The 12336-nt window shown below is 41.8% G+C and overlaps 1 long non-coding RNA gene across 3 annotated transcripts in view; it reads left to right on the top strand.

Moving 5' to 3' along the window:
• LOC148004605 (uncharacterized) overlaps positions 1–10500 on the top strand; it is a 91633-nt gene extending 81133 nt beyond the window's left edge. For 2 of the 3 annotated variants that reach the window (XR_015624570.1, XR_015624572.1), the window contains one exon: positions 9593–10500. This is a non-coding gene — a long non-coding RNA (uncharacterized LOC148004605). Of the gene's footprint in view, positions 1–8264; positions 8417–8855; positions 8915–9104; positions 9179–9592 lie in introns of all 3 variants that reach the window. The other variant, XR_015624571.1, reaches the window with a different exon arrangement.
• Positions 10501–12336: the final 1836 nt, after the last annotated feature.

Genomic DNA, 12336 nt, shown 5'->3' with positions numbered 1-12336 from the left:
CCAGTTGAACAAACTGTGAGCAAACACTTTGGAGGTCTCCAGGTACCGTTTGAAGGGACCCGGACTAAAAGCAATACCAACTCAAATGAAACAGTGATGGGAGACAAAAAGAAAGCAGTCAGGTCCTGGTGACTTTATTTAAGACCTTGGCTCTCCAACAGATCTTGGATGAAGTCAATAGTAAGCTCATGTCTAACAAGCAAGTTACAGTGGTAAATACATTCTGACTTTTCTTTAATTTTGATCCATCTTGCTTAATTACCTTTCTGCCATTTAAAAACAGTAGAATCTGGGCTAACACAAGCTGTAACTGAATGATCTGAATCTGAACTGAGGAAGTCAAGTGCACAGAATATATACTGTATGGCCAGAATGAAAGGAATTATAAATGTATTTAATGAGTGCTCACAAGTCAGATGCAATGAAAAAACAGCTTAAAATACAAAGGAGAGACATTAAGCAAGGCAGGGCTGCAAGTGACTGTGCCCAGCACTGAGGTGGAAACAGATAGATCCTGAGAGTTTACTGGGCAGCCAGACTAGCCCAAACAGTGAACTTCTAGTTAGTGAGTGACCCTGTCTCAAGGAAGCAAGGGAGAGGGTGACAGAAGAGTATATTTTGCATGCTGTTCTGGACTCTGAATGTATATACATGTATGTGTAATCCATGTATTCCTGTGCATGGGACACACATACACACACACACACACACACACACACACACACACACACACACACACACACACAAAGAAGAGAAAGAGGAGAGGTTAGCAATATGGAGCTTGAATTAAAAGTGTACATTGATTGGAATTACTCAAGGAACTTGATAAAGTAAAAACTATTAGGTTTCCTCCCCAGCAGATGTTGGATGGAGTCCGTAAGTTCATGCCTACCAGTTGGTAGTACGTTTGCACCTCTCAGAACACTGATAATAGGTTTTGAGTCAGGCAGAGGTTTATTAGATTTGAAAATGTAGAAAAGGAGCATATCTATGTTGCATTGAATGAAGGAACATGTGGGTATCTGGGAAACAGTGTGGGATGGAGAGAGTAGTTAATTCTGTTAACTGAGAGATTAGCACTGAAACCGAGAAGGCCAGCTACAGGGAACACCCAGTGAAAGCCTTTCTATTTACACACAGATATAGATTGAGTTTGAGGACATTTGAGTTTATCTGTAGTGTCTAAGAAATGCAGTGAAGTCCTGAGAAACACAAGAGGTGAGGAGAATCAGAGGCAAGAACTGCTCGAGTTGGGGAAGAGCAAAGAAAGTTAGTTAGGTACAGAGGAGGAGACAGGAAGGAGGGGGGGGGATGGAGTCCGAGGAGGAACGTTTATGGATGAAGGAGCCCACATTTTGAGTGCTCTTTTTTTTTTCCTTAAAAAAATGAGGTGAAGAGGCATTGGGGGCCCTTTCAAATAGCTGTTCAGACAGGAGCATCAAGGGAGCACTGTAGTTGATAATTAAACTAAAGAACAGAGAGACCTCTTTCTACCGATGCTCTGCAGTCCTGGTTTAGAAGCAGAGAAGGGTGAGTGGGCTGAGCTAAGGTAGAAGAGACTTTCTGTGTTATAACAATAATACCTCCACTAACAAGTGCTCTGAAAACAAAACCCTTTACTATGAAGACAGGCCGCGGCAAACCAAAAACATGTGCATAAATTATAATAGCTGAACATTTGAGCCTTATGACAAAATTGCCTGGTCCACAGTTGCTTTTGCCTTGGACCAGGACTCTACCCTAGATCAACATGTAAAATCTGCAAGGATCATCTTCTGCCCCAAGTTCCCCTGACCTATTCCAAAGACCTGACATCTCCGTTCACTTCAGCACCTCCCATCCTCCCTTAGTGAACCTGGGGAAGATTTGATGATGGGCATTACTGCTGTTTTCCCTCATTCATGCGTTCCTCTAGCTAGGACTACCATCTCCTGTGCTCTCCCTCTGACTATGGAATAGTATTGGAGGGTTTTTTCCTAAAAGGAAAGTTGGTGTTGCAGTGATCAGGTTTGTCCTCCAACGGCTCACGTTCTGGAAGCTTGATTCCCTATGCTATTGAGAGGTAGGAATCTTTAAGAGGTGGGGCTTTGTGGGAAATGAGCATTAGGTCACCAGAGGAACCATACTTATAAAAGTTTGATGCCCAATTTGAAAGAATAATTTAGGTCTCAAGAGACTTAGTTGAGTCTTGTAGACTACTGAAGAGTAGGTGATTATAAAGCTTACTTATAGTCACTTATATATATATGATATAGAATTACATATAATGTTTAAACTGTAAACTTGCTGATGTAACCTGTACCTCTAAGAGTTTAAAAACTGTTTGTTATAGTCATTTGGGGTCGCCTTCCAGTCACTTGCCACAAGGGGCTGATTGAAGGTCAATCCTGATGCACCAGAAAATAAACCTCTTGCATTTGCATCGAAAAAAAAAGAATTACATATAAAATATACAGGTAATATATAAATATATAATATAACTATTATATACAATACAAATAATATATAAATAATGAATAATATATAAATAACACATAATATATATAAATACATATATAAAGCTCATTTGTAAAGAAAAGCTCACTCTTGTTTCCTGTTTCTTGTATGATCTCTCTCTTTCTCTCCCCTTCCCTCCCCTTACTCTCTCTCACACATGCATGTGCTTGCACGCGCGCGCACACACACACACACACACACACACACACACACAACTTTGCCATGTGACACCATCTCTCTGCCATGCTACTGGCTGAGTCAGAAGGCTCTTCCAAAGAGTGACAAGGATGGGGCAACCTGATATTAAATTTTAACCACTCAAACCAAGCTAACTAAACCTTCTTTCTTTAGAACATGCCAGGCCTTGGACATTTTGCTATAGAAACACAAAATGGATGGTGAGAGGTGCAGCTTAAAGGGGGATGGAGTGCAGGTAATAGAAGTTGGGAGCCTTATCTGACATGATTCACGGACCGGGGAGGCATCTGACATAGACTGGCTGAGAAATTCAAAACCAATGTGCCAGTGTCTGCAATTCCCTTCTAGTCCTCTCTTTACATAGCATAGAGTGATAAGGTAAGAGAGGGTGGCCAGGCCCTGAGGATAGAACTCTCTTGACATATGTGTCTCCCACGCTCCAGGACTGCACTGGGATTAAAGTTTGCAATGCATAAGTCCTGAAAGACAAATTCAGAAACACAAATAGTTTATCTGAAAGGTGACCCCCAAGTAACCCTGGTAAAGAAGAGAAAGAAAGAGGAAGGGAAGGATACAAGGGGATATGTTGAAACAATTTTGTATGATAATATGAGACTCAATGGCACTGGTCACCTTTGAGAAATGGTACAGAATTATCTCTGGCCAAATGACAAACTGAGGCATGTTTTCGTCATGTGTACATGTCAGTGAGTGAGGGATGCTTGTGGGAATTGCCCAGTCTTCAATAATTCTGATCTACCCTGTGGATGGGCTTCACAGTTTGAGAAATCTCCCAGAATGACACATATGTCTATGGTGGAAAACTGTAAATGACCAAGGAAGGGGAGCATCAAGAGAAAAGCTTCCACAGTCACTTGTCAGTTTCTCTCAAAAATATTAAAAGCGCTAGTCCTTTCAGACAGTAATCTCACACTTTCTATATAAACGTATGTGCTTGATACACACTCATGCACACAAGGCTAATTATTGCCAAACTATTTCAGTAAGTAAATATTGCATATGGGCTCAGTATTCATTAGGATAGAGCTTTAAAATGGTTTACACGTGTCAACAGCAAAAAAAAAAAAAAAAAAAAAAAAGTCTACCACACATTGAGTTTAAAAAGGCAAGATGTTTTGGATAGAGCAGCACGCTGCCATATGTGGAATGCATATCTACATACATTTTTCACACGTGCTCTTGTATGATTTCACTGTAAAGGTTCCAAGAAGCTAGAAATAATGATTGACTGCTTTGCCATGGAAACTGAAAAGAGGAGGGAAAAAAATGCAGACAAGATGGGAGAGGGATCTTTTAAAATTGTAAAGTTTTATTGTGTGATTTTTAAAGACATCTTCATATGTGATTTAAATTTAAGAATTTAAAGCTTTGAGTGGAGTGGAATTCTGATTGCATATGTATACTATATAGCTACTAAAACACAAACAATTCCCAGTGCCTATCTTCTGCCTTTTAATCCTAAAGAAGAGGGATCCAAAGGCATGGTGACAATGCCCTGGTGTTGGGATTATCCCCTTAAGTCAGTAGGAGAGTGACTCATAAGGATTCTTTCTGCATCACTCTGTTGATTCTTTCCTGTGACTCAAAGACATGGTGGCTTGTGTCAATGAATTTTAGCTCAGGCTAGACCAAATGTACTTTAAATTTTTTTGTTGTATTTTATATGTATAAGCAGTTTGTCTGTACATAAGCATGTGTACTGCATGCATGCCTGATGCCCATGGAGGTCAGATAAAGGCATAGGATCCTCTGAGACAGAAGTTGGAGATGGCCAGGAGTTACCGCAGGGGGTGAGCTTCCATACGGGATCTGAACCTGGATCCTCTGTAAGAGCTGCACCAAACCATCTCTCCAGCTTCTTGAGTAGCAGTGTTTTCATCCTTGAGCGAAATCCTTCAAATGGCAATGGTGTGTTTGAGGCTCTGCTAGGTTTCCTGGAATATCCAATATCTGTCTGGGTATTGTGGTACCACAGAGAGTGTCTAGTTAGCATGGATCGTCATTTTGAGGAACTAACTGGTGCCTTCTCCAGAGTGCAAGGGGTAGAGGAACTAATATTCTTATGAAACTGGCAAAGTTTTTCCCCCTCGCTGTCTCAGCCTCTGCGTACACAGTAGGATTAATCAGCTAGTTGCTCGACTCACTCATTATCAGGACATCTGACATAAATTGCCCAAACTAGATGGCTTGTGGAGGGTTTTTTTTTCCTGTTTGTTTGTTTATTAATTGGTTTTGCAAGTAGTATGACCAGAGTTGCAGCATCTCCATTTCTTTCTGTTTGGAGCAAATAATCACGTAATAAATAACAAGTGTATGGCTTCTCTCCAGCCATGCACTTTTACACTGTCTTATCAAGATGTGGGCACGGTGATCCTTGAAAAGCGTAGATTTAGATGAAGCGATCCATTTCTTCCTCTCTGTGTGTATAAGAACACACACAAGTATTTAGGTACACAAACCGATGTACGCACATCCGAAGGCCAGAGCAGAACATTAGATGTCTTCCTTTGTTGTTCTCCACTTCTTACCTGAGGCAGTCTCCCACTGAGCCGGAAGCTCACCCTTTCCACTAGGCTACCCAGCCAGTGAACCCTTGGCATCTCCCTGTCTCTACCAATCCCATTAAGAGCTGGGGCTGCACACTCACGTTATGCTCAGCTCGTTATGGGATTGGTGGTGGCCTGAACATAGGTTCACAGATGCAGCCCATGCTTGCTGAGCAAGTGCTTTTAGCTACTGAGTTATCTCCCCCAGCTCCCAATGATCCATGGCTTGAACCCAAATCAGCAGGACTTTATTGTCCTATAAAATATCCCTTGTGCCCACGTCTTTATATATAGTGTGAAAGTGCATGGCCGGAGACAAGGAGCGGGTTCATGGTTGCTATTGCATTAATCCCTGTGGAAACGATAGTCTTTGTCTTTATTATTGAGTGACCCCAAACCAAGAGAAATGGGGATATAAAGCACGTTCCACTTGCCCATCAGCTTTTCTAGTTTGTTGCTTTCCATCTCCCATGTGTTTGTATTTCAGCAGTACTGCGTCCTGCATGACGTTCATCCTCTATATTATCAAGCTCAGAATGCTGGTTCTCTAGGGCTCCATGAACCTGGTACACCCCTCCCCCGTATTACTATTTATTACACTGTCTTGAATGTTTGTTTCTTGGTCTGTATCTGTTTTTGGATGGTAAACTTTCCTAGACCAATGTAGCCTTTTATCCCCGAATTTGCAGCCTACACTAGGCATTCAATCCAACTTGCTCACACACAGTCAGTTCCCCTGGTCCTGCCCATGAACTGCTGCCTCTGAGTGCCTGCCATTGGCCACCTTTGGAAGCATCTCAGCCCACTCCTTTTCTCATCATGGTCAAGAGCAGCTCCTCAGAATGGCTGCCTACAAAAAGACTCTGCAGTGGAAATTTGTATGTAAGGGTTTTGGGCTAGTTTTCTCAGGAACAGCATCTGCAGAGGAAGTGAAAGAGGTAGACCCGGGAAAGAGGGAAGTTGGGCTCATGTGCAACTAGGCCTTGATTGACCCTACAGAAGGCTCTAAGGTCTGGCTAGTTCTTTGTGGTTGGCCCCAGTTGGGCTAAGACTTTCTGAGCTTTTATATCAATGCATCAACTGGGCATTAGATGCACGCTATTCTTGAAAAGGTCATGGCCTTGGGCCTGAGGGTTCTTTTCAGCCTCAAGCTGGGAGTCACTTGTTGGCAATAGTTACATTGAGAATATATATTTCTTAGTTTCAGGTAGGGACCTAAGCAATTTAGCATTCTTTACCAGCTGTCAATTGGAATTCTGAAGTCAGAATGCTTTTGGGAATGCCATTTTTGCTAAGCATTTTGGTTATCCATTGCTACATGATAAACAATCCCTCTAAAGAATAGCTTAAAAGCCAGCAGGCATTACTTGGATCACAAGCCTGCAATGTTGCTAGGGTTCAGTGAAGAGAGTTCATTTCTCCTCTACGTGGTGTCAGCTAAGATGGGTCTTCTAAGATTGGAACATTCACTTCCTGCTTACTCACATGGTTGGTGATTTCAACAGGGACTTCCTTGGGTTTCCTCATAGGATGGTGGCTCAACTCTAAGAATATATATATATATATACCAAGAATATATATATGTACCAAGATAGCAAGGCAGAAGCATGTCACATAGACATGACCTGGCCTCAGAAGTCACCCGGCATTGTTCTTGGCAGAGCAGTGCTGTGGTTTGAGGCTTGTCTACTTCCAAACATGAGTTGAAAGTTGATATCCTTTAACTGTATTAAGAGGTAATATCTTTAAGAAATGTTTAAATCATAAGACTTGTGACTATGAATGCTTCAATGACATTATCACTGAAAATATAAACATTATATTATATTTCTATTCAATATAATTATCCAGCCTCAGCTATTATATCATAGCAGTACAAAACAGGCTAAGATAGATATCTAGATCATACTGCAAATTTGTGAGCATAGAATCAAAAGCTATGGAAAACACATTCTTCCATAATCTTCCATTCAGATAACTCCTGTTCATCCTTATGTGAAATAAAATAGACTTTTTCCTAGACCTCAGGTTTTGTTCCATTGTGTCATTAGGTGCAGTCACTTGAGTGTCACTTTTATTTGTGTCTAGGGAACAAGAGCTCTGCTCTTTTCACATCCAGAATATGATGTGGCAGATATAGAACACTCCATGTACATATTTTCATCCAAATAGAGAGGTGAAATAAGAAATACACAACTACTACAGGAGGTTGTTTGTAACTTTGGTCAGGGCTCCTCCTACTCTTTAAGAAAGATTCCTTATGCTTTCTCTCTTGGTCTGGTCTTTGCATCTCAGTTATATATCCTGAATTATCCTTCATCTTCTTTATTTGAGCTGAGCAATTTTCTCAGCTACATTTTCTATTCTAGGCCTATATTAGCTTGCATAATCTCTGTTCATTTTAGTCTAAATCTTCAACACTTCCACTAGAACACTCTTCTTTAAACAGCCATACTGGGGTTGAAGACGTAGCTCCTGGGAAGAGTCCTTTTCCTGCACGTACCAGGAACTGGGTTTGATTTCCACACAAAACACACCGCAACAAAAATGCTAAGGCTGGCCGGACATGGTGGCACATACCTGTAATTCTGGCACTAGAGGGGTTGAAGCAGGAGGACCTCAAGTTTGAGACTTTCCGAAGTAGTGCTAATCCAGTCTTTAAAACACACACACACACACACACACACACACACACACACACACACACACACATTTATAAAAACAACTCGAGACATTTTAGAAAAATCAATATGGCTCTTGTTTGAAAAACCCTTCCAATAGATTAAATGTAAAGGACATATTGTTTTAAATTAACTTATTCCTTGATAACTTTGCCTATGTACACATGCATTCTGCCCACACTCATTCTGCTGTCCTCACTAATTTGCACCTTTCTCACACCCATTTTCACAGCTTTTTAGCTTGATCTTTTTTTTAATTTTTATTTTTATTTTATTTATTTATTTTTTTTTTTTTGCTTTGTGACCTGTGATGTTTAACAAGGGCTGCTCATGAAGGAATGAGGATAACACCGTTCTTTGCAGCACAAGGAACTCAGCAGTGGATGCATTGGCAAAGAACATGACTTCTCTTCCAGCAACTCCCTCTGGGAGGGGCAGATCCTTATGAGCCCCGTCCCTACCCATGATGCATTGGTACAGTCTTGTGGGGACCCTATGCAAGAATCCAGAGCTGTTGTAAGTTCTACAATGACATATTTGAGACAGGAATGAGGAAAGAACCCAATCGGAGATGGCATTGAAGGTTCTTATTATATTCTGCTAATGGTAGGAAAAACAATAGGATTTGATTGTGGAACAGCCTTGGGCCTCTCATCCTATAACATGGGTGAAACTTAATGGCATCATGCCACTAAATCAAAGATGCCACACACAAAGGACACATATTGTATGGCTTTTATGAGGTCCCTGGTATTGTCAAATCCCTAGAAACAGAAAAAGAAGAGCCATTCCCGGGGGTCAGGAGAGATTAACTGGGATTTAGTGCTGAGTCCATACAGTTTTAGTCTAGGAAGCCAACTATGGCTTTTGAGAGGAGTAGTAGTGATAGTTGGATTTTGTCAATTGGACACAGCTGGAGTCCTCACAGATGAAGGCGCATCAGTGGACGAGTCGTGGCTATCACACTCACCTGTACGTATGTCTGTAGGGTCCTCTTCCCGATTACTGACTGATGGGGGAAGGTATAGCCTATTGTGGGCCATGCCACCTTGGCAAAGTAGCCCTGGGCTTGATAAGTGGGCAAACTGAGCAAGCCATGGTGGGTTTGGGGTGGGGGGAGAGAAAGCCAGTAAATAGTACTCCTCCAGAACCTCTGTTTCAGTTCTAGCTGCTGGGCCTTACTCTGCTTCAGTTTCTGCCTTGGCTTCCCTCAGCGATGAACTATAATCAGGATAGGTAAGCTTAATAAAGCCTTTTCTCCACAACCTGATTTTGCTTATGGTATTTATCACATTGATAGAAAACAAACAAGGACGAAAGCCAATGGTGCTTACTGTGCCAATAGATGGCACCAAACTGTGCACTGAACAGTGACTGTCCTGATAGTCGTGCTATGTTTATTAACCACACATTCTTAAAAGTATTAGAGAAAAAATGCTGGTATAACTGCAGGTGCATGATCTAGTAGTTGATATTTCTCCTAAAATATTTAGTAAAAACAAAACAACCAGAAGAAACAAGACTAGGAAAAGAACATGATTGTTGAAGCAGGATGCTGGGTAAGGAGGCTGAGGATCATGGGCTCTATGCTGTATTAAACATTTATATAAATATACATTTAAAAAGCTCTATCTTTGTTTTGGTGTTTAGAATTTGATTTTCTGAGCTCTGCTGTGCACTTATGCTGTCTACAGAGGAGTCAATGAAGAACCAGTGAAGCGAAGCACCCTGCTGAGAAGCCGCCATGCTCTGTTAATGGTGTGGGCTGAAGCTGAGAGAAGTCATGGAGGAACCCCCCTCCATGATCAGTGTCCTTGTCTGTCCGGTCGACTGCAGCATCTGTAGACAGTCTTTGTTGCTTCCTCCACCCTAGACCCCTTAGGGCTTCAGAATGCTAATGCTCCATCAACTGAGACATAAGTGAGGAGGACCCCAGGGAACAGTATTCTTTAAAATGTTTTCTAGGTGATGCTAACATTAGTGAAGGTCAAGAGCTATTTGCATACCGTTTTAGTCTGCTTCCCCTCGGTGTGGAAAAAATGCCTGAGATAAACAGCCTTAAAAGAAATGGACAGCACCAACCCCTGACATGATTACTGATGCCACGTTGTACTTGCAGACAGGAGCAGAGCATGGCTGTCCTCTGAGAAGCTCTACTAGCAACTGGCTGAGACAGATGCAGATACTCACAGCCGACCATTGGATAGGTCAGGGACCCCAATAGAGGAGTTAGGGTAAGGACTGAAGGAACTGAAACGGATGGCAACCCCATAAAAAGACCAACAGTGTCAACTAACCTGGACACCTCAGAGCTCCCAGAGACAAGCCACCAACCAAAGAGCATACACGGGCTGGTAGGAGGTCCCTGGCACATATGTATCAAGGGCACACATGCCTTGTCTGGACTCAGTGAGAGAAAAAAATGTACCTAATTCTGAAGAGACGCCCCAGAGAAGGAGGATGTCCTGGGGAGGGTACCCTCTCATAGTGAAGGGGAACGGGTAAGAGGGGGCAACATTTGGCATGTAAATAAATAAAATAATTAATTTTTAAATGTTTCCTTTGTCTTAAGTATTTAAATATCGAAGTCCATACTCAAGTGGCTCCATTGCTTCTGGACTTGTAATGAAGCAGAAGTCACTGTAGAAGGGCCCATCTAAGGGTAGCTGCTCATCTCAGGCTAGTGGGAAAGAGTTGGAGGAGAAGGGACCAGGGCCAAGATATATCCCTCAATGACCCCAGTGAGCAATTTCTGTCACCTTCTGAGGTGTGTATCATTTCCAATGTCTCATAAAGATATGAACATATCCTTAGACTAGTTATGGACCTGGGCAACATCTCACTATCAAATGATTTTTACAGCCCCCACCTCTGACCAAACAGTCACCAGGTGAGCTCTGGGAACATTTCAGATCCGAATTGTATCACACATGGATCAGTTGATGCATAATGCTGTTCATAAGATATTGACTGAAAAGTGAGTCTGGAGCAGTTTGCTTGGTATGCTATATTCCAGCCACTTACAGTAAACTGACTGTCTGTCTGTCTGTTGGTGGGTGGGGGTGGTTACTCATGTGCCATAGTGCATATATAGAAGTCAGAAGACGACTTGTAAGAATTAATTCTCTCTTAACCTGTGAGTACAGGAATCGAACACAAGTCCTGAGACTTGACAGCAAGCTCCCTCATCTACAGAGCCAGCTCATCAGTCCTATGACAAAGAATTTACATACAACCTTGTATCTCTCCTACCCAAGGCTTCTACTAGCCAGAGAGTTTCTAGAGCAGGATTGCCTATACCTGAGAGCAGAGAGAGCATTGTTGTGGCTGTTAGCAAAGCACATGGAAAAGATAAGAAAAGCTTCAAAAGGTCTTGAGGCTTCACAGAAACACCACTATAACATAATGCAACTTGGAATAACATTAAAGAAAAATGATTTATACCCATTTATCAAAAAGGAAACTGAAAGCTTCTTGGAGAGGTGTTTGTTTCTGGCATTGAAGGCTTTAATCAACTTGACAATGAGATATGATCCTTCGATGAGCTGAGCCATGAGAAGCAGCCATTTGCAATCTGAAGCCATGGCTGTTGCTATTCAAGTCAGTTTCACCCCTAGTGTGTTGAGAATAGAAATATTTTCGTAATCAAGTACAAAATGGAGTGAATGAGTTCAGGTAACCGAATATGGCAGGTGAATAACTCCCACGTTGCTTCCATTCCTCACCTTTGTGCCTAGGAATTTAGACAGAATATACAAGGTCTGTCTCTGTGGCCAAAATGTGGTCTCCATATTTATTGAAAGTAGCCCTTCCATGCAGTAATAAAATAGATGATCCAAAGCTTTAAGTGAATGGTGACAGGTGTCTTGGTTTCTCTCAAGTTAATCAGAGTGAGTTCCAAGGGAATAGAATTGCCAAATTTAGCAATCCCAGATTGTAGAAGGTCTGGTTAAACTTTATTTGGGCACAACTGTTTGGATCTAATGCCGGGGGCATGTTTATACCAAAATATTCAGTTTTTACTTGAAATTCTAGTTAAACTAGACACCCTTTGTTTTGTCTGGAAATTCTATAATCCAGACAAAACAAAGACAATAGAGGTCTTTTCTCTCATATACAGAGTCTAAATATCTTACTCCAAGGTGTCCAGAATGCCTGGGAAAGGCAAATGGTGGGTGCCAAGGGCATTGGCCCTGGAAGATTGTTGGAGGTAGCTAATACTACAAAGTCAGTGTATTAGTCAGCAACTGCTTGCTGTATAACAAATGACCCCACATTCCTGACTCTTGAGATAGACATCGTTTACCATTGCTAGGTTCAGTGCAGTTTGTTCAGGTAGGGCAGATGACTGGCGTAAATAGCTCCATCTTCAGGAGGAGAGCTGTGATTCAATT

This window comes from Rattus norvegicus, chromosome 7 (genome assembly GCF_021556685.1).
Source record: "Rattus norvegicus strain SHRSP/BbbUtx chromosome 7, alternate assembly SHRSP_T2T, whole genome shotgun sequence".
NCBI classification, from domain to species: Eukaryota; Metazoa; Chordata; class Mammalia; order Rodentia; family Muridae; genus Rattus; species Rattus norvegicus.
This window is presented reverse-complemented; position numbering and strand designations above follow the sequence as displayed.